Source organism: Equus przewalskii, chromosome 29 (assembly GCF_037783145.1).
Source record: "Equus przewalskii isolate Varuska chromosome 29, EquPr2, whole genome shotgun sequence".
Classification (NCBI taxonomy): Eukaryota; Metazoa; Chordata; class Mammalia; order Perissodactyla; family Equidae; genus Equus; species Equus przewalskii.
In genome coordinates this window covers 37,844,699-37,867,031 of record NC_091859.1, presented here as the reverse complement: position 1 = coordinate 37,867,031, position 22,333 = coordinate 37,844,699, and the positions used below count along the sequence as shown (strand labels likewise).

The 22,333-nt window shown below is 43.1% G+C and overlaps 2 protein-coding genes across 5 annotated transcripts in view; one reads left to right on the top strand and one right to left on the bottom strand.

Moving 5' to 3' along the window:
* MCHR1 (melanin concentrating hormone receptor 1) overlaps positions 1-3,163 on the bottom strand; it is a 31,301-nt gene extending 28,138 nt beyond the window's left edge. Inside the window, exon 1 of the mRNA XM_070600173.1 lies at positions 3,043-3,163. The gene's annotated coding sequence lies outside the window, so the exon portion shown is untranslated. The remainder of the gene's footprint in view (positions 1-3,042) is intronic.
* A 6,069-nt stretch (positions 3,164-9,232) lies between these two features.
* MRTFA (myocardin related transcription factor A) overlaps positions 9,233-22,333 on the top strand; it is a 194,242-nt gene continuing 181,141 nt past the window's right edge. For 2 of the 4 annotated variants that reach the window (XM_070600159.1, XM_070600155.1), the window contains exon 1: positions 13,839-13,967. The gene's annotated coding sequence lies outside the window, so the exon portion shown is untranslated. Of the gene's footprint in view, positions 9,595-9,898; positions 10,463-13,838; positions 13,968-22,333 lie in introns of those variants that run through there. The other 2 variants (XM_070600158.1, XM_070600154.1) reach the window with 2 other exon arrangements.

Below are 22,333 nucleotides of genomic sequence, written 5' to 3'. Positions count from 1 at the left end.
TCAAAGGTATTTGCCTTATAATCATTCATTACGCTCATCGTTTGTTTTGTGCGGTTTTCTGTATCTGCGTTTTATTTTATAATAAAAAAGATTTTTTAAAAAAAGTAAAAATTGTACATCTGCTCAGGTTACTCACTTTACTGAAAATTCTTCCCCGTCTCCCACTGCCCACACGATGAAGTCTAAGTTCTTAAGCAAGGCCCACAGGACTCTGCCTGACCCAGTCTGCCCCGTGTGCGGAGAGGAAGAGAATACAGAAAACAGGTCATATGGCAGGGCAGGGACTCTCGGAAGAGGGACAGGGCCTAAGAAGCCAAAGGAGGAGGCCTTGACACCCGGAAAGCCAGGACTGGGCTGGCGGAGCCGGGGGACTAGTGGTGTGAGGGTCAGCAAAGGGGTGGGGCTCCTCTCTGCCTCCCACGGCTGTAGTGTCAGGGAGAGAAATGGGGACACCCCTGTCCACGGGGTCACCGCCACAGCGTAAACCCTCAACGTTCAGCGTGTTCTGGTTAGACTAGCTGCCTGGGCTTAATCTTCTACTCTATATATTTTCCCTGATCTTTATTATTTGTCACCTGTTTATATTTTTCCATTTTATTATATTGAGTCTCGTGAGAAGGTTATGATCCTGCAGAACAAGAGTAGGTAAAAAGTATACACTAATTATTTAATTTTAAAATAACAGCTTTGGGGCTGGCCCCATGGCCGAGTGGTTAAGTTCAAGCACTCTGCCTCAGTGGCCCAGGGTTTCACCAGTTCAAATCCTGGGCGTGGACCTAGTACTGATCATCAGGCCACGCTGAGGTGGCGTCCCATGTACCACAACTAGAAGGACCCACAACTAAAATATATACAACTGTGTACTGGGGGGCTTTGGAGAGAAGAAGAAAAAATAAAATCTTTGAAATAAATAAAGAAATAATGGCTTTATTTTTCTCATGAATGTAATTCTGCAGACTTAGAACATGTGCACTCTTCTCTAGTATAGCATACGTCCATAAAAACTGTCTTACATTTTACTGTAGTAACTTTATAAAATATAGAACATAATTGCAGTTTAGAAATGATTTTTTTTTCAGAAGAATAAAGTTGGAAGACTTACACTGGCTGATTTCAAAATAATCACGACAGTGTGGCATTAGTATAAGGATAGAGACAAATAGATCAATGGAACAGAAGAGAGTGTACAGAAAAAAACCCACACATTTGTGGTCAATTGATTTTCAACGAAGGTTCCAAGGCAATTCAGCAGTGGAAAGGATGGTCTTTTCAACAAATGGTGCTGGGACAATTGGATGTCCATATGCAAAAAAACCCCCAAAACAATGTAAATCCTTACCACACGCCATGCACAAAAATGAACTCAAAATGGATCATCGCCCTAAATGTAAGAACTAAAACAACAAGGCTTCTAGAAGAAAAGGTATGAGAAAATCTTTGTGACCTTGATTAGGCAAAGATTTCTTAGATATGACATGAAAAGTACAATCCATAAGAGAAAAATTTAGAAATTGGACTTCATCAAAATTAAAAACTTTTGTTTTTCAAAAGGTACCACTTAAAAAATGAAAGACAAGCCACAGACTGGGAGAGAATATTTTCAAATCAAAAATCCAGTGAAGGACTTGCATCTAGAATATACAAAGAAGTCTTATAAGTCAATAAGAAGACATTCCCCATGACCCTTCCCCCTACCCCCACAGCTGCCTCCAATGGGAAAAGCTTGGAACAGATACTTTACTTGGAAAAAGTATACGGATGGCAAATAAGCACAGAAGAAGATCTCAAATCATTAGTCCTAAGGGAAATACCAAGTAAACCCACAATGGGATCTCACTACACGCTCACTAGAATGGCTGTAATCCAAACGACTGACAACACTAAGTGTTGGTGAAGATGTGGAGGGCTGGAACTCTCTTATGATACAGGTGGGAATGTGAAATGACACAGCCACTTTGGAAAACAGTTGGCAATTTCTTTAAAAGTTAAACATACACTTATCATATGACCCAGCAATCATACTCCTAGGTATCTATCCAGGAGAAATGAAAATGTTCACAGCAGCATTATTCATAATAGTCCCAAACTAGAAATAGTCCAAATGTCCATCGACTTGTGATTACTAAATAAGGTAGTGTAGATAATGTGCCTCAATTAGTGTTCAAAATAGTCATTTATGGAGTACCAATTTTATTTGAAGAATTAGGGGAAAGTCATATAATTTTAACAGGGAGTTAATTTAATTATTTACTTTTATATGAAAACAAAAATAGGTATCACACATATATGGTCCCCTCACATATGAAAAAAAACGTATTTTGACCCTATTTTACACCACACCAAAAATCATTTCCAGAAGGATTGCAAATCTGAAGCTAAAATAAAATTTTAAGAACAAAAACATAGAAGGACATCTTTACAACCTTGGAATAGGCAGATCTTTCCCAAACAGGTAAGAAAAGTGTTAACCATAAATGAAAAAAATTATCAAATAAACTATATTAAAACTAAGAACCTCTATTCATCAAAAGACACCATTAAGGGAGTAAAAAGACAACCCACAAAATAGGGTGAGGTATTCTCAATACATATATCTGATAAAGGTCTCAAATCTAGAACTTAAAAAGAATTCCTTTAAGGCCACCCCGTGGTTAAGTTCACACGCTCTGCTTTGGCGGCCCAGAGTTTCACTGGTTCAGATCCTGGGCGCAGACATGGCACCGCTCATCAGGCCATGCTGAGGCAGCATCCCACATAGCACAACCAGAGGCACTCACAACTAGGATATACAACTATGTACTGGGGGCTTTGGGGAGAAGAAGAAGAAAAAAGAAGAAGAAGAAGAAGAAGAAGAAGAAAAAGAAGATTGGCAACAGATGTTAGCTCAGGTGCCAATCTTGAAAAAAGGAATTCCTTTCAATCAATAAGGAAAAGAGACAATCCAACAGAAAAATGGGCAACAGACTTGAACAGATGCTTCACAAAAGAAGCTATCCAAATGCCAAATAAACATATGAAAAGGTTCTTAACTTCGTTACTCACCAGGGAAATGCAAATAAACTAAAATATGATGCCTCTCCACTTGACAGGATACAATAAAAAGGGTGGCGAATAACAAGTCTAGACAGGATATGAAGCAACAGGAACTCTCACTGAGTAAATTTCTACAACTACTTTAGAAAGCTAACTGGCAGCAGATAGTAAAGCTGAAAATATGCCTCCCCTATGACCCAGCAAATATACTCCCAACAGAAACATATGCATGTCTATTAACCAAAAGACATGCCTAAGAAGATTCATACCAGCGCAATGCGTGATAGCCCCATACTGAAAACATCAGCAGAATGGATACATTTACTGTAATCTATGCATACAAAGCCAGGAGAATGAACCAACCACAACCACACACAGAAGTATGGCCTAATCTCACTAACACAGTTTTGAGCAAAATAGGCCAGACTCAGAATACTTTAGATCGTATCATTTCACTTATATAAAAAACAAAAATTGGCAAAACTAATCTATGCTGTCAGACGTCAATGTGGAGGTACCTTGGGCTGGTAGTGATTGGAAGGGAGCATGAGAGGGACTTCTGGGGGCCTGGTGAAGTTCTCTTTCTTGATCTGGGTGCTGGTTAAACACGTGTTCCATTGGTGAAAATCCTTCGAGCTGTATGATTACGATATATACACATTTCTGTACATTTCTGAAGTATATGTACTTCAACAAAAGGTAACAGAGCAAAAGCAAGAACGGATATATTATGAAGTCAAATTCAAAATATGTCTAAACAAGCCTCAAAGAACTTTCTTGCTTGACGCAGGCTTTCTGGCTTCCCCTAGCAGGGGACGTTCTCTCTTCTTTGAAGGTTCTTTGGTGCAAAACTCTGAAAGGTGTCACTTCCGTTTTCACATGGTGAGGTTTTGAGGTGCCACCTTCAGGAGTCCCTCACGGGAGAGCTTCGCAGTGTGGCTGGGTGTTGGGCTCCTGAGCTGGTGCTCACAGGATTAGTGATTAAGATTAGGGGGAGGCAAGTGAGGCAGGGTAGGGCAAGTGCACGGTCAGAGCCTGTCTTGTATTTTAAATTTTTATATTTTGTTCGTGATGGGGCGTGGAGGGGATTAATTTTGATTTTTTGAAATATTGAATTGAAATATTTATGTTGATTATTGAGTTTGGGGTTTTTTTGGTATCCACTTAAATTTTGTGTCTGATTGTCCATATCCTAGATTGCGAGAGCCTGGCCAGATTTCATTTAAGAAAAAAGAAAGAAAGCTCCGTTAGTTTTTATTTTTAAAACAAAATCTTTACTCTCCCCAAGCAGTAAGAACTTTCACTTGGGTTCCATCTCACCCCTTTACCTGGGGTGCCTGGTCTCTGGTGTAGGGAGTAAAGAAGGGGGTGACAGCCCTGAACCACTAGGGGGCGCCAGAGAACAGTTCATAGAGCCAAACCCTCCGGTAAGGGTGTCCTCAGGAAAAGACATTCCCCAGCCTGGATTCCTTTTCTCTGACAAAAACCCATCCATTTTGTGATTCTTTGCCGCTTTATACGCTCCAGTCTCAAATAGGGTCCAAATACACGAGCCAAATTCAGTATGAGAGTATGCTTGGATTCTATCCCCAAAATACCCAAATAAGATATTTATATTGGCTGCGTTGATCAGAAAGCCAAAATAAAATCCCATGGGGATTTATGTTGGTCAGACTGGTGTTTGAACCCTGGTGTATGTGATATGGGGTGTCTTGGTAGGGTGACTAACCTTCTCGATTTGCCTAGGGCTGTCCTGGTTTTAGCACTGAAAGTTCAGCTGCTCAATCTCTCAGTCCTGGCAAACTGGGACCGTTGGTTACCCTACTTGCTTGACCCTCAGTCTTTCTGACCTGTAAAATGAAAATAATGTCAGTACCTACGTCTGGAAGAAATGAATGAAATGATGATGTACATAGTAAGAGCTGAATAAAAATACTAGTTTAGTTTTGTTATCAAGTAACACTGTAGATGGTTGCAGGCATGGCCTGAGTCCTATAAAACCTTTTAAAGAGAGCCCTAGCATTTTTACCACCTTGATCATACATCCAACTCAATTCCCAAAATATGTGATGAGTGCTTATTACGTCTCAAGAAATTATTAGCAGTTTAGAGGTTACGGTATATTTTTAAAAAATGATTGACACGTCTCAAGAATGTAAGGGGACACAGAGAGTGTTTACAGGTATAGGACAAAAAAGTAATCCAAATCCAAGCCCACTGCCACCACCCTCGTAGGTCCTTATTTCCTCCCAGCTGGATAATAGTACTGGTCTGACTTATCTCCTCACCTCCAGTTCAGTGTCCTTCTACCCAACCAACTAACCACCAGGTAAATCTCAAGACATAGTTTAGACCCTGTTCCCAAAAGCCCAATACCTACATCACCGTGGCATTCTTTACCTTTTACAATAGGGCCCCATCAAACTTTCGAGTCTTAGCTCTCAAACAAACCGGACAACTGCCTTGCTCAAACATGTCCCATGTTTTCCTTCCTCATGCTATTACTCCCAGTGTTCCCTAAGTTGGAGTGCCCCACCTCATTCCTGCCTGTCAAACATAAACTCCTTCATATGGCCTGACTGAGTTTTCCACCAGACACTAGCTCTCCCTCCTCTTATTTCATTTCTACTGTCCTTACCGCATTGTTCATATTAGTGTAATTTATGGACTCTGTTCCTGATTGTGGGCAAGGATTGTCTATATCGCCTGTTTGTATTTCCTCTAGTTCTTTGTATGTAGCCAACAAATGTTTATTGAATTACATCCAGAATTCTAACTTTAGTACCTGGACCCTGCCTTTGCTAGTTTTTAGTTATGTGATATTGAGTTACTTAATTAACCTCTCTAAGTCTTGGTTCCCTCATCTGAAAAATGGGAATCATAACAGCACCCACCTCATGGCTACCATAAGGATAAAATAAGACAGTGCATTCTGAATGTGTTAGCATTGTGCTTGGCACAGTAGGAGCTATGGATTCTCAGAGATGGAAAAGATCCACTTAGGCTGGAAGAATGGTGGAGGAGGGCTTCCTGGAGGAAGTGGAATGCGAGTTGGGGGGTTTGAATAAAGATAAAAGAGAAGACATTCTAGGCAGAGGGACCAATCTGAACAGAGACTTAAGAAGAAATAGGAAAGAGCAGGATGTGCTGATCAAATCAGGGCTGGTCAAATCCCGGAAAATACCTCTGGAGAGATTCCCCAGGAAGAGAGAGAAAGAGGAAAAGGACAGGGCGAGTAATTTTTGCAGGAGTATGGATTGGCAGGTTGGCAGGAGGGGAAATCAGTCTCTGGCAGTTTGCTGAAAGTTTTTGTCATTGCACTTGCCCCTTTCAGCAACAGCAACAAGATTAGAAGTGGTGGCCAGTTAGATGAGTGGCAGGATCAGAGTGTGTTTATAGCAAGTTGCAGCAAAGGATGGAAATGGACAAAATGACAACTAGTTGCTAATTATCAGCAGCAATATTAAAACCCTACACTTGTGTTAAAGGATTAATTACAGAAGTCCATGAAAGAGTGAATTTGGCTTCGTATCAGCTCAGGGAGAAAAAGCTCTAGAGGAAAGGGGGTGGAGAGGATTGGTTATAAAGTCAGTTTGAGTCACGAAATTTTCTAACGCAATAGTCTAGTGGATGGAGGGAGTCAGATCAAGGAAGGCCGGGGTCTCACTGTGCTCTGGTGGGCACATCACACCTGAGTATTTTAGGTAGTCGCCGTTTGGTTGCAAGGAACAGAAACCCAACTGGGAAGAGAATGTATTGGTCCACAGAGGTAGACTTGGTGCCCCAGATCTCTCAAATAGGCCAGTGTCCCCATCCCCCAGCTGCTGTGAGTGTTGGCAGCTAAGGGTTCCCAGATGCCCGAAATTCCAGAGAATTGCCCTCAGCTGAAGGGAGGGGCTTTGGGGACTTTAACCCCCTCATGGCCCACAGACGCTGGCTGACCGATACTGGGATACACAAAGCTGCTCATTGCCTCATGAGCGGAGAACTCCACGGTGCGATTTATGTTCCAGAGCTCTCTGCTGTGGATCAGGCCAAACTAAGATCAAGTGGAACCTGGCTGGGCTCTTTCCGTTTCCCTGTCTTGCTCAACTTCCTCCTTTACATGTTTTTCCTCCCGTAATAAATCCTGTTCACCAGATCTCTGTTACAGGCTGTTTCTAAGGATCCTGACCTAAGACACCCACAAAATCAAATAGCCAGAAAACAGCTGGATCCAGGTTCTCAGTCATCAGCCATTGTAGCCTTTATCTGTATCTCAGCTCTGACTGACTGTGTTAGTATTGACTTTATCCTTGAGCAACTTTGTTTGGTGATCCTCCCTGTCAACTTCAAATGAGTAGCTGGACAGTTCAGCAGCTTCAGTGCAAAGAGAACTTCACGGTCCCAGTAGTTCCAACAAAGGTCCCAGGACTCATTCTGGTTGGACGGCCTTGGGTCACATGGCTTTCCCTAATCACTGCAAATGGCCGTAGTGGTATGGAGGGGAGAACAGCGCTAGACTGGTCGGGCTGGACTGGGTTATGTGCTCATCCCTGGAAAGGTGAGTAGTGAAGTCAGCCCTGTGGCAGCCATATGAACAGCGCACGGAGAGGAGTGGTTCTCCAGAGGATGTTAGGGTCCCTTTATGAGAAGAAAGAGAACGTTCTCTGGAAGGACAAAAGTAACACATGTCCCCAATAGATCTTGACAAACTGAAGGATGTCCACATGAAGTTATTAGGATACTGAGGCACATGGAAACCATCATCTGAGGAACGGTGGCAAGAAGAAGGGATTTTATCTCTGTTGCTTTGGGGGATGGGTAGAGGGCATGGGAAAGGGGGCATAACAGTTATCTTCAAATATTTGGAATGTTGTCATGATGAAGTAGGATTAGATGCGTTCTGTTAAGCTTTAGGGGATAACGTTAGAATCTAGGGTCAGAGACTAGAGGGAGCCAGATCCTCCATAGGAAATAGAGAGAGCCAGCCCTGATGGGCTAGTGGTTAAAGTTCAGCGTGCTCTGCTTTGGTGGCCCGGGTTTGGTTCCTGGGTGCAGAATGGAAGCACACCACTTGTCTGTCAGTAGCCATGCTATGGTGGCAGCTCACATAGAAGAGCTAGAAGGACTTACAACTAGAATATACAACTATGTACTGGGGCTTTGGGGAGGAAAAAAAAGAAATACATATAAACACTTTATATACAAATACACATGTATATATGTACAAAATACATACAACTTAAGGTGTCCAGAAAAAGAAGAGGCCTATCTGAGAGGTGGTGAGCTTGCCATGTCTGGGAACCTGTTAATGGGCATATCACTCATCACATGACTAATAAGATACGCTTGTGCTTCCCTCTCACCTTGGCTTTTTCATGAGAGCTGTGTCTAGGTGGACTTTATCTGGAATGCCCCACCTTGACCTTGTCTTAGGGAAATCTGCCCCAACCCAATAATAATAATAATTCCAACCTGCAGTACTTTCTTCTCTAAGCTGTACCTCTGCACCCTCTTGTTAGTCATGACACTTGGGATATGCCGCCTGGCATCACACTGATCTCAGCATGTGCCTTAACTTCCCCCAGTTTGGTGAAAGTGCCCCAGGACAGTGACTATTTCATTTGCCTTACTCCTTCAGTGTATTACTCAAGAAACATTTGTTGAATAAATAATTTCATCAGGACTTTTGTGGAAGGATTCTTGCCTTGGGGGAAGGTGTGTGACTAAGGGGCCACAAGGATCCTGCTGAACTTCCAAGACTCTGTGACCAGTGTATAGTGCCGAACTCGAAGCTGACTTGTAGATGAATAATTGGGAATACCCAGGGCTGTGGGCTTTTGCAGCTGGAGGGGGGCAAGAACCCTCTCCTGCTTTTCCTCTGAGAGTTACAGCAAGGGGCAGTCCTGAGAAACCTTTGGGGGAGAAGAGGGCATCATAGTAAGAATTTCCTCTGGAATTTGAAGTGAGTTGCCCCTCTTCAGTCTTCGTGCCTTCCCACGGCTCCTCCTCAAACCTGGAAGAATGCCCTAGCCCCTTCTTCCTCTAACTACTGTTACTCCTCCCTCCAACCCTGCCTGGTGACACCATCCCCAGGAAGCTTTTGGGAAAGCACTTCCCCCTCTTTTCCACCCCGCCAAGTTGGAGTTATTTCTCCTTTTCTGGGCTCCCTCCCATTGGTGGGGGAGGGGAGCAAATGGCCAGCTTCCACCAAGGCACTTACACAGCGGCCCTTCCTTTGTTTCTTTTTCCCCTTTAGCCTGCTTTCTTTCTCCTTGTTGAAGTCATGGACTAGGTCCATGTGTGGCCTCTGTGCTTAATGCAGGAGACTCGAGCGCGTGCACACACACACACACACCCCTTCACTACATGAGTGGATGCTGGAAAGAGTAGGATATCAGCATTTTAGAATTGCAAGAGTGGTCGAGAGTCCCCTAGGGCAGCCCTCCCTTTTACAGATGCTCTTCCTGGAGTCTCCGGATACAAGCTTTTGGGTTCGTTCAGCTCCTTTTCTTCTCGAAGCCGAAAGCACTTTCTCTGCAGATGATCTCAACCTTCTAGGCAGGTAGGGAGGGGCAGGTAGGTGTCAGCATCCTGCCTTTTACCTTGGGGAAACTGACTCAGAGAAACGAGGCGACGGGCCTCGGTGGGGCGGGGGCTGTAACGGGAATTCAGGGCTCCAGGCCAGTGTGGAATTTATTGTGTCTCCTTTTGGGAAGCGTGAAAGTCAAGCAACCGATTTACGAGCTCCAGGCGGGGGCCTTTCAGCCTCCTGGAAGGATCGGGATCGGGGTCGGGAGGATTAATGCAGTAAAAGCTCGCGGCATTGACCCCTTGGCAACTTGGCGAGTTCCAGCGGGGTCCACCGCCCTTCCCTTGACAGGGTGACCAATGGGCTGCGGTCTGTTTAAGGCCCCAGCGCCCCGCCTCCGGCTCGTCGGCGACCTCCCACCCCCTCGCCGCCGCTCCGCCAGTTCCAGACTTCCCTCCGCGATGAGGTCATCTCCCCGCTGCCCATTGGCTGCACCGGGCCGTCAGTCACAGGAAGTCCCGCCGCCGTCCTCGCCTCCCTCGTACCCCTCCCTTCCCCGCCCTCCCGTCAGTCCGCCGCTCCCGGCCTCCACAAGGCGTCTGATTGGCTAGCGCCACTGTCACTCCCCCTGCGGGAGGTGTGGGAGGCGGGAGGTGGCTGTGGTGGGAGGGCCCGCAGCTTCCGTGGCTGAGAGAAGCCGGCGGCGGCCGGGTCTGTGGTGTCCGCGGCGGCGGCGCGAGCGACCGTTCCATCCTCCCCACCCCCTGGGCTGCGCTCGCCACACGCCCTCCGCTCGTGCCGACTCCTCCCCAGGTCCGCGCGCCTTGGCTGGACGCTGAGCCCCGGGAGGGGACGCGCGCGCTGGGAGCCGGAGCAGGGACCGCCGCGGAGCCGGGCCGGGAGGCGAGCGAGGCGGTGAGTGAGAGTCCGGGCAGGGACCCCTCCCCCACCGCGGCCCCGCCCCGAGCATCCTTTCTCCTCGCAGCCCAGCCGCGCGCGCCCTCGGGGGTCGGGCGGCACCGGCCTCGCGCCCCGGTGCCCTTCAGGCCGGGGTCGCTGAGCCGGGGCGGGCAGCGGGGGCGCGGCCGTGCACCTGTGCGCCGCCGGGCCGGGCCGCGCCGGTGGGGAGGCACCGAGGTTCCCGCCCCCGTGGCGCCCCGGACGTGTTTTGACTGCAGGGACCGGGTGTCGGCGCTTTCCCCGGGATCCTGGGCAAACCCTCAGGATCCCTGTGCAGTCCCGGGGTTCCCAGGCGAGGGAGGCTCCCCTGGACTTGTTGATGCCTGTGTAGCAGCCCGAGTGCCGCCAGGTGCAAGGGCGCTGGCAGGTTTGAAACTTGACGGCCAAGAACTTTACCCTCTAAGAAAGTGTCTGTGTGTCAGGACACTTTGATGACATCCCCCGCCCTGGCCGGTACCATAAGAAAGCCTTGATACTCTGGAGTGGCTGGGGCTGGAGTTTGGAGTCAGACTCTCAAACCTGCGATTGGCTAGCGGTGTAATCTTGGGCCTCAGTGTCCTCATCGGAAAAATGGGGATAACACCTGTCACAGGAGGTCGTTGTAAGTGGAGAACGACAGGTGGACCAGTTTGTATCTAAGCACCAGCCCAACTGGGCTTTGTCAGGATTTCTCTCTGTTTTCTCACTGTTACGTAGCATAACTACAGGGCAGTTGGGTGGACAGTTAACTACTTACCAGCCTGTACTTGGCATGAAGTGTGTGTAGACAGGAATGTGAAATACGTCCCTTAAATGTACTAATGAAATTACACCCAGCTTCGTGTGTTTCTACATACTTTTAAGTCCATAAGATGTCTGAAATGTCCTCAAGTTGCCAGTTTTTGAGGTCTTTTCAAGATCTTTTCTACCTGAAGCCAAAGCTCGTAACATAATCTTTATTTTCAATAAGAAGTTAAATTTATGCATTTTACTTTAGAAGACCCCCCAAAAGACTACAGATTCTCTTATGCAGTTTTGCTGTTGAAAAGCAGCCACCTCCCAGGGGTGAGGTGGTACAGCCAGCTGGCCCACAGCCCCATGCCTGCAGGGTGGGGAACCTTGGGCTGAAAGTTATTAAACAAAGTTTTGCCTAATGTCGTTTGCATTTTTCATAGTGAATCAAAGGGCTTTATGATGCTCAGTTTCGTAATGAAACAATTTAATAAGAAGCAAACCCTTACTGCTTTTTTCAAAAACACGTGCAAAGAAAAACGGACTCTAGTCTAGTTCTAGCGTTTGCTCCAGTTCTTTGCCAATAACTGTTAAAAAGAGCCCTGTTTGAAAAGGCTTCCAAAAGTCACATCCATTAGGATACATTTTTTATTTAGACTAAAATCATATGAGATGGGAGAGTAATATGTACACCATAATCCAAAAGTATTTATTGCAGACCTACCATGGCCGTAAGACTCTGCCAAGTGCTATGAGGAAGGGATTCAAAAGAGGTATAAAACAGCATCTCGGCCCATAAAGGGCAAAACCATAAAGTTTGGGTCACCCATTGGTAATTATGGGTACTACTTAAGTAATGACTTCATTCATTCATTGATTCACTCAACAAACTTTTGTTCCATGTTTGTAGTGTGTCAGGTGTTTTTCGAAAAGCCGAGGATATGAAGACAAGTGAGAGGGACTGGCCCCGTGGCCAAGTGGTTAAGTTCGTGCACTCTGCTTCGGCAGCCCAGGGTTTTGCCGGTTTGAATCCTGGGCATGGAGATGGCACCACTCATCAAGCCATGCTGAGGTGGCGTCCTACATGCCACAACTAGAAGGACCCACAACTAAAAATACACAACTATGTACTCGGGGGCTTTGGGAAAAAGGAAAAATAAAATCTTTAAAAAAAAAAAAAGATAAGTGAGATATGGTCCTTGCTCACGAGGAGCTCACAGTCTGGTGGGAGAGGCAGAAAGTGACAGACAGTTGTAACACTCTGAAATAAATTCTAAGTACAAACCCAGAATTGTATGGGAGAGTCAAGGGAGCTTTCCCTTTGACTTCAAAGAGAAGATGGTGTTTGAACTGAATCATTAGATGAAGGAGAGGAAGACCATTCTGAACAGAAGTAACTGAGCTTGGGAGAATTTCCTGACATCTTCTGAATGCAGGTTCAAACCCTAGCGAAGAGGAAGGAAACTGATATCCTTGATGCCCACTGTGTAACAGGCATTAAGCTAGGCTTTTAATGTATTACTTAATCCTCACAACAATGCTATGAGGTAGATTTTAGCTCCTCTTTAGGATAGGGAAACTGAGGCTCAGGATAGTTAAGTAATATTTCTAAGGTGACACCATTAGTGACAGCCAGCACCTGAATCTCTTACTTAAAAGTATAGTAAACCCTTTTCCTTTTAACATTCTGCTTTGTAGAAGTAAATATAAACGAGGTGAGAAAGTTCCACCTACACGTCATTTTGCTACATCTATTCACATTTATTTGTTAGAGCTTGTATAACAAAGATTATCTTTATCAAATGATATTTATTTTATGCTTATAAATGTGATGGCATTTGCTGAAAAGTGTGACCCGTGGAAACATTTAGTAAAAATGGAGGACATTGATACATACAAGGAATGGGATCTGCAGACATGTGGCCAATTAAATAGACAATGAAAGGAAAAAAATAGTTTTGAATAATTAATTTTTACGAAGGAGAAATTAGAATTTTGAAGTTATATTAACAACGATTGTTGTGTTATATTTAGAGAGACCACTATAGCAAGAGCATATACTAGATTGTAAGTTCCACAAGGGCAAGGATATTTGTTTAATTTGTTCCCAGCTTTAAGAGCAGTTCTTGGGACTAGTAGAAGCTCAGTAAATATTTGTTCAATAAAAGATGAACTTGAACAAATATATATTTACGGTGAGTGGTGTATGTGTGTGTGTAAATGTTAGGGTTGATAGAATTGACTGACATAAGGAGCATTTTCATCTGCTGAGAAAAAACTTTGGTCAGGTGCTTGTATTTCAGACGGTCTTTGAGAGAGAAGGGAGGACAGTGATTGAGTCCAGAGGAAGTGCTTTAGGCTCAGGGAGTAGTTTATAAATGGATATAATTTGGAAGAAAAGGAACATTGAACAAAGGGAATGGCTCCCCGGCACACTTCAACAAATAAAAGCACTGTGTATTTCTAAGGCCTTAATGGAGTTTTGAGAATCAAGCAAATAGTCTCTGCTCTCAAGGAGGTTACAGTTTTAGAGAGTAATTAGTTAGCTCTCTATCGCTGCATAACAAATTACCCCAAATTTAGTGTTTAAGACAATAATAAACATTTGTTCTCTCTCTCAGTTTCTATGAGTCAGGAGTTTGGGAACAGCTTGGCTGAGTGGTTCATGCCCAGAGTCTCTCAAGAGATTGCAGTGGTGTGTCAGCTGATCACCTGAAGACTTGACCTGGGCTGGCGGATCCTCTTCAAGGTGGCTACTCATATGGCTGGCAAGTTGGTGCAGGCTGTTGGTGGGAGGTCTCAGTTACTTTCCGTATGGGCCTCTCCGTAGAACTAGTTGAATGCCCTCCGGGCATGGCAGCTGGCTTCCCCCAGAGCAGGTTATCCAAGAGGCCAAGCTGCCTTGTCTACTTTGGAAGTTACATATGATCTTTTCTCCAGTATTCTGTTGGTCACACGTTATAGGAAGGGACTACACAGCATGTGGATACCAGGAGATGAGGATCACTGGGGGCCATCTTGGATGCTGGCTACTGTCGTGGGTAGTGTAGAAAAAAATTAATGTTAGAAGAAGGTACAGAGTGCTGGGGAGGGGAGGGAATGATTTGGAGGAGGGAAGGATTGCCTTTGGGAAGATGAGGGAATTGGGAAAGATTTAATTCTTTTAATTGATGTTCACAAGTATTTATTGGGTGCTTACTATGTGCTTCCACATGGTAGGCTAATATGTGGAAGTGGACATTGAATTAGGGCCACATGAAATGTTTTAAGTAGTCTAGACCAGCATTGACACTAAGGACAAATATTTGATCTGTGTGTGTAAAATGAGAGTGGAGTCAGTTTTCTGATATTGAAGAGAACAGTGACTTATCAGAGTGATAGACAAGCAGCTACAGAGTAGAAGCAGTTAGGAGCATAAGTGCTAGAACCGTACTGCCTGAATTTGAATCCTGGCTCCACCACTTGCCAGCTGTGTGACCCTGGGTGTGTGATATGATACTCTTGCTACTTTCTCTTCTCAGTGACTCACTAACTGTAAAATGGGGATAATAATGTGCCTGCTGTGTATTGTTGCTATGAGGGTTAAATAAAAATATGCCAAGTCCTTGGAACAGCTTTACATACATCATTATCATCATCATCGTTATTATTTTTTGGCAGTAGCATAGAACTGGCATTGGTGAATGAGGTTGGAGTCAGAGATGAATGAATGTGAGTATTCAGAAAGAGGCATTTAAATGTCAGTCATTGCTGCTTCAGCATCAGTTTTTCTAGTTCAAGTACCTACGTCTAGATAATTTTTATTTTGAAAAGTAGAGTGACCCAGTGATTTTATTAGTTGAACTCCACAATTAAAATAAGACCTTAGGAGGTGCACAGGTGCCTGTTAAGGGTGTCTCATATCCTCTTCTTGTCCCTCTTTAAGTTACTGGGCCCTCTCTTTGCAGAATGGGTTTAGCCAGAAACAGTACTTAAAGATGCATGTGCTCCAGAAGAGCTTAGAGGTGGAACTAGGGCTCATAGTAAAAATATCTAGAATGATGGGGCCGGCCTGGTGGCGCAGCAGTGAAGTTCACACATTCTGCTTCTTGGTTGCCCGGGGTTCGCCAGTTCGGATCCTGGGTGCGGACATGACACTGCTTGGCAAAACCCATGCTGTGGTGGGCGTCCCATGTATAAAATCGAGGAAGATGGGCATGGATGATAGCTCAGGGCCAGGCTTCCTCAGCGAAAAAAAGAGGAGGATTGGCAGTAGTTAGCTCAGGGCTAATCTTCCTCAAAAAAAAAAAAATCTAGAAGGAGAGCTTTTGTGACTGAGTCACAAAAGAATCTGCAGATTCTTAAAAATACTGACAGTGTCACTTCTATGAAGAGGGAAGACCATTGAACGCCAAGTTGCTGCAGGTGTTAAAGTGGAAATTGGATGACCTGCCAGGGTGCCTTGGGTGGAGCTAATTGCTTAAGTTGCCTTTAGTTCTACGGTTCGCTGACTCAAGTCCAGCTCCCATTGGTTTGTTGAACAGTGGCACTGATAAATTAAATGTTTTGAAGTGCTGCAACAATCTAGTGGGTGAGGCTAGACCAGTTCCGTACCCTGTGCTTAAGGCCGGCTTACATAGCAGTAATAGAAGATGTGCAGAATCCGTGAAACACTGAGCGTTGTGAAATTTTCTTTTTCTTTTTTTCAGATACTGTAGTTTTATTTCTGTGGTATATCTGGTTCGTTTGCCTCCCTACTCACTCTTGTTAATATGCATTTAGAAATCATTCCCTGTATAAATGAGTGCCAGGAATGAGTAATCTGGATAGTTCATTTTGAAATTTGGAGTGTTTCCTCTGTTTGTTACTGAATTTGAAGATAGGTGGGCTATTTACAGGCCTTTGACCTCTGAAATTGTAAGTGGGAATTAAGGGTGACTTTGGTTTTTTGAAAAATCTTTATTCTGGTATCAAAATTTAAAGTATAATGGATATAATTTGGAGAAAAAAATCTAAACTCCTTGGTATGAGAGTAAAATAGCTAGTGAGGTAACATGTCAAGTTTAAGGGCAAGAGCAGAGCTGGGTAATGATGATTGTCAGCTGAGTAACCATGGGTTCACTACTTAACCTTTTTGTGACTCAGTTTCCTCATCTGTCAAATGGAGTTATTCTTACAGTATGAAGTTGTTATAAGGATTACGGAGAAATGTAAAGGAAAGTAACAGTGGCATCTGCTTTACGTTAGTCATCGTGCTACCTCCTTAACCTTCACACTAGCTCTATGAAATAAGTAGTAGCACCATTTTGCAGATGAAGAAAGAGAAACTTGGAGAGATGAATTAATTTAACTTAGGAAGATCACAGTCAGGATTTGAACCCAGGCCTGTCTTTGAATTAAAACATGCTGATTCCCTACGATAATGTGTATAAACTGCCGAACTTTGCGTTCAGTAAATGTCTGTTCCTCTTTACCTTCTTTTGCATAGCTATGAATTGTGAAAATGTTAGTATAGTGAGAATTCTTTATGATAATAATCAGGGTGTTGAAGCTCTCGAGATATTCTTTGTAATATTCCTTATATGTATTTTGTTGCCATTCCTGAAATGGAAAGCTATAATAGTGACTTCACGTCTTAAGTTGCTCAATAAATACTTACTAAATAAGGCCATACTATAATGTCCAAATTTTTAAAATTTTTTTGTCAGTGTTTCAGTATCTTTGTAACTGTAAATGGTGTAAGTGATGCCAGAGTGTCTTAATCGTGGTTAATTTGTGCATTTTTTTCACTACCACAAAACTTACAGGAACTTGGAAAGTTGTCCTCTCTTCATACTTTAGGACGCACCATGTTGCATTTTGCTATTAGAGTGGTATCATGGTTGAAACTGGTTTTATTGTTGATTTTGTATTTTGTAATATGTAGATATATTTAACATAGTCTTTTAAAATTTGCAATTGATGTGTTGTCTTTTTCATTAAGAGGTAGAGATAGGGAAACAATTTAGAAATGAAAAGTAAGAGTCATTTTCTTTCTTATCCTCAATACATATGCTAATCACTTTTTATGAAAAATCACTTCAACTAGAGCTTCCATTCAGGAGCCTTTCACTGTTTAATTCTAACATTCCAGGTTAATGCCCTAAGGTTGTGGCATTGAAGGCAAAGATGTAGCACTTTAAATTCTATTTTATAGATTCAGTGAGTCATTTCACATTATCTTGTTAATATTTCCTTTCTGTTCAGATTTTTTTCTTTTTTCACGGGAGGCGGGGAATCTTGGAATGGGAATAGGGAACCAAAAATATAATGAGATCGGGGCTGGCCCCGTGGCTGAGTGGTTAAGTTCGCGCGCTCCGCTGCAGGCGGCCCAGTGTTTAGTTGGTTCGAATCCTAGGCGCGGACGTGGCACTGCTCATCAAACCACGCTGAGGCAGTGTCCCACATGTCACAACTAGAAGGACCCACAATGAAGAATATACAACTGTGTACCGGGGGGTTTTGGGGAGAAAAAGGAAAAAAATAAAATCTTAAAAAAAAAAAAAAAAAAAATATATATATATATAATGAGATCATAGACTAGCAATTTGAAATTAAATAAAGATTTCTTTTACTCAGTAGAAGTTCATAGGATGGTATGGTTCATTTGGTATCTGTCGTAAGTCTTTGTATACATTGAGTCAAATGATTATTTATTTAATCATTTTCCTAAATCAGTCACACTGTAGCATGATTGGCCTTTGTTTTTTCCCCTTTTCCCTTTTACCTGAAAGCTGATTCGGAAGGTGAACCTGGCAGAAACAATATGTATGAAAACTGGGCATGACCTGTACAATTTGGACAAGCTATTCATGACATTTTATTTTCAACATGGTTAATAACCTGTTGGGTGCCTAAATAAAACTGAGTTAATTATAGTGTAACCTTTTGTTCTATTTGGAGAGTGCTAAGGGATTTTTGAATACCCTCCAAAGTTCACCTTCATCAAGTGAGCTTAGAAAGCTCTTTCTAGAGCGGGGATCCTCAAAACTTTACCTGCGTGACCCTCTCTAGCTCTTCTGGCCACTTCTTTGTTTTGTTTTGAAAAAAGCTTAGTAGATTTCCCTATGTTTGGAGATGGTAGTGTGATGAGTTTTGCAGTTGAATGCACCTGTTTTCAGTCCTGGCTCTACCGCTCACTAGCTCTGTGATCTTGGGCAAGGGAATTAATCTTTCTGAATCTCTCTTTCCTCATAGGATAGTTGTGAGAGGTAAATAAAATTACTTCTAAAGCATTTAGCACATAATAGGCATTCTATGCATGTTAATTTTTATAGCACCCAGAATTTTCCTTTTGTAGCACTAGCTATAATTACAGCTAAATAATTGTGTGATTATTTATGTTTTTCTTCTTATAAGCTTCATGAGGCCGGAAATCATGTCTGTCTCTTCACTGCTGTATTCCCAGCACCCAACATGGTGCTTGGCATGGCATGTAATAGAATAAATGCTCAATAAATATTTGTTGAATGAATGAAAGTGACCCACCCCCTCTCCTTACCCTGTCCTCCCTTGCCTTAAAGGACGGTGTCCTGAACTTATTTTCTTTGGCCCACTTGAGAACTAGTCAACTTTTTACTGGAACTTTGGTCTATTAAAGATTGGAGCTGGATAAAGGGGAGGGCAGTGAACAGATGAATAACAACCAGAAAGAGAGCAGAGTAATAGTCAAAGTAACTTATAATACTGTAAATATAATCATAGTACTCTGAACTTTCTAGCCCTCTCTAATCTGGTTTCCAGTCCCCAATTTTACCAAAAGTTTTCAGTGACTACACCACTGACTTGGATGTTGCTGAGCCAGTGGGTTGTCCCAAGCTTAGTAAAATGTTAACTCTTCTAGTTACTCAGGCAGGAACCTTGGAGTCATCTTCTCTTTCTTTCCCACTTCATATCCAATCCATCAACAAATCCTGTTAGCTCTGTCTTCTGAATAGATCCACAATCTGATCACTTCTCACCAACTCCATCATAATCATCCTTGTCTAAGCCATCTGTATTAGTTTAGTTTCTTGTGGTTGCTGTAACAAATTACCACAAACTTGGTGGTGTAAAACAATGCATATTTATTCTTTTACGGTTCTGAAGGCCAGATGTCTGAAATCATTTTCACAGGGCTGAAATCAAGGTGTCAACAGTAGAGCTGCACTCCTACCAGAGGCCTTAGGGGAGGGGCTGTTCCTCACCTCTTCCAGCTTCTGGTGGCTGCTGGCATTCCTTGGCTTGTGGCAGTATCACTCACTTCCATCTTCAAGGCCAGCATCTTCAAGTCTCTGTCTGCAAATCTCCTTCTCCTCTGTGTTTGTCAAATCTTTGTTTGCCTCCCTGTTGTAAAGACCTGTGATTGCATTTAGGACTCATCTGGATAATCCAGGCTGATCTCCTATTCCAAGGTCCTGAATTTAATCACATCTTCAAAGACCCTCCTCCTCTTTTCTTTTTTTTTTTGTGCCAAATAAGGTAACATTTTCAGGTTCCAGAGATTGGGATGTGGAAGATGTGGCTGTCTTTTAGGGTGCCGTTTTTCAGTCTACCACAGTCTGCCCTTTGGCCCCCAAAGATTCACATCTGTCCCACATGCAAAATACATCCATCCCATTCCAGCATTTCTGAAAGTCTCAACCCATTGTAGCATTACTCAAGCCCAAGATCTTATCTAAATAAAAATCATCAGCTCAAAAGTCCACAATCTCATTATATAAATGTCTAGATCAGGTATAGGTAAGACTCTGGGTATGATCCATCCTGGGGCAAAATTCCTTTTCATCTGTGGACCTATGAAATTAGAAAACAAGTTGTATGTTTCTAAAATACAGTGGTGGGACAGGCAAAGTATGATTGTTATAGACTTTCCCATTCCCAAAAAGAAAATTCAAGGAATAAGTATGTCATTAGTCCCAAGCAATTTCAAAATTCATCAGGGAGAATTTAATTAGTTTTCAAAGCCTAGGAGTAATCCTCTGTGGCTTGAGACTCTATCCTCTGGGCTTTTGGCTGTGTCTTCTGCAATCATGGCTTTGGCTTCTGGATCCAAGCCTCAGCTCTTGGAGTTATCCATATTTTTTCTTGAAGAGTAGCACGTTTGCAACTGAGTAGTTTTATTAACCTGTTTTTTGCCTGAAGAATTTTGCTAGTCTGACAGCCTGCCTTTATTTTGTTTTCTCTCTGTCCCTTTCAGGCCAAGCTGTCAGTGTTTCTGCTGATAGAACATTCTCAGAAACTTTGTGAATCTCCTGTGTATATGGTTCGATGATTTTTGCATTAGACAAGAGGGTCCTTGGGGGCTGGCCCGGTGGCACAGCGGTTAAGTGTGCACGTTCCACTTTGGCGGCCTGGGGTTTGCCAGTTTGGATCCTGGTACGGATATGGCACCACTTGGCAAGCCATGCTGTGGTAGGCATTCCACATATAAAGTAGAGGAAGATGGGCATGGATGTTAGCACAGGGCCAGTCTTCCTCAGAAAAAAGAAGAGGATTGGCAGCAGTTAGCTCAGGGCTAATCTTTCTCAATTAAAAAAAAAAAACGAGTGTCCTCCATAGATCTTTTCTAGGTAATCTCATGTCTTTTCCTAGCTTCTCCTTATTAGATGGTTGGTTGAGGAGATCCCTGAGTAATAGAGTAATCTCTTCAGCACTAGTAAAAGGTTGTACAGCTACACCCTTGCCTTTTTGTCCACAGCAGTGCTTTCTTAATAATGCATCTCCGTATTTTAGCTTTTTTGTGATTGAGATAAGCTGAGAATTTCCCAAATCATCAAGTCCTGGTTTCTTTTGTTTAGCATTTCACCCATCAGTTTAGCTTTCCTCTTGCATTTTATTGCAAGCAGAAAGAAGAAACCAGGCTGTACCTTCAACATGTTGCTTACAAATCTGCTTAGCTACATATCCAAGATCATCACTTACAAATTCTACTTTTCTTACAACCGTAGGTCATATTTCAGCTAAATTTTTTCCCCACTATTTGAAAAGGATCTTCTTTCCTCCAGTTTCCAGTAATGTTCCTCATTTCCTTCTGAGCTCTCATGAGAAGAACCTATAATGTTCATGTGTTTTTTTTTTGGGTGAGGAAGATTGGCCCTGAGCTAACATCTGTTGTGAATCTTCCTCCTTTTGCTTGAGAAGATTGTTGCTGAGCTAACGTCTATGCCAGTCTTTCTCTATTTTGTATGTGGGACACCACCACAGCATGGCTTGATGAGCACTGGGTAGGTCCATGCCCGGGATCTGAACCTGCGAACGCCCAGCTGCCAAAGTGGAGCATGTAAACAACCACTGCACCACTGGGCCAGCCCCTAATGTTGGTATTTTTACAAGCATTCTGTTTATGATAACATATGTCTTCTCTAAAAACAATATAGGCTTTCTCTTCTTTGCTTCTCACTTCCTTCTGAGCTCTCACCAGGAGTGCCTTTGATGTTCATATTAGTCTAACAGTCTCTTTAAGGCAATCTAGGCCTTTACTCTTAGCTTCTTAAAATTCTTCTAGCCTCTACCCATTATCCAATTTCAAAGCTTCTTCTACATTTTTAAGTATTTGTTACAACAGCACTCCACGTCCAGATACCAAAATCTGTATCAGTCAGGGTTAAACCAGAAAAACAGAACCAGTAGGATGGATATGTAAATGTCTGTATAGATCTATTATCTATCTCTCTATATATGTAAAGGGATTTATTGTAAAGATTTATTCCTTATATGATTGTGGGGACTGGCAAGGCAAGTATGGCATCCATAGGCTAGGCTTTCATAAAGGACGGGTTGGAATTCTCAGCAGGAGCTGAAGTTGCTATCCACAGGTGGAATTTTTTCTTCTTCTGGGAAACCTCAGTTCTACTCTTAAGGCCTTTTTAACTGATTGAATCAGGCCTACTCAGATCAACTAGGATAATCTCTTTTACTTAAAATGAACTGATTATGAATGCTAATCACATTTACAGAATACCTTCACAGCAACTCTTAGAATAGTGTTTGAATAACTGGGGACTATAGCCTAACGGAGTTGATACATACAACTGACCATTACACTATCATTATTATTCTTGCCTGGATTTTTGCAGTAGCTTCCTTTGAACTGGATCTACTGCTTCTGCCCTTCAT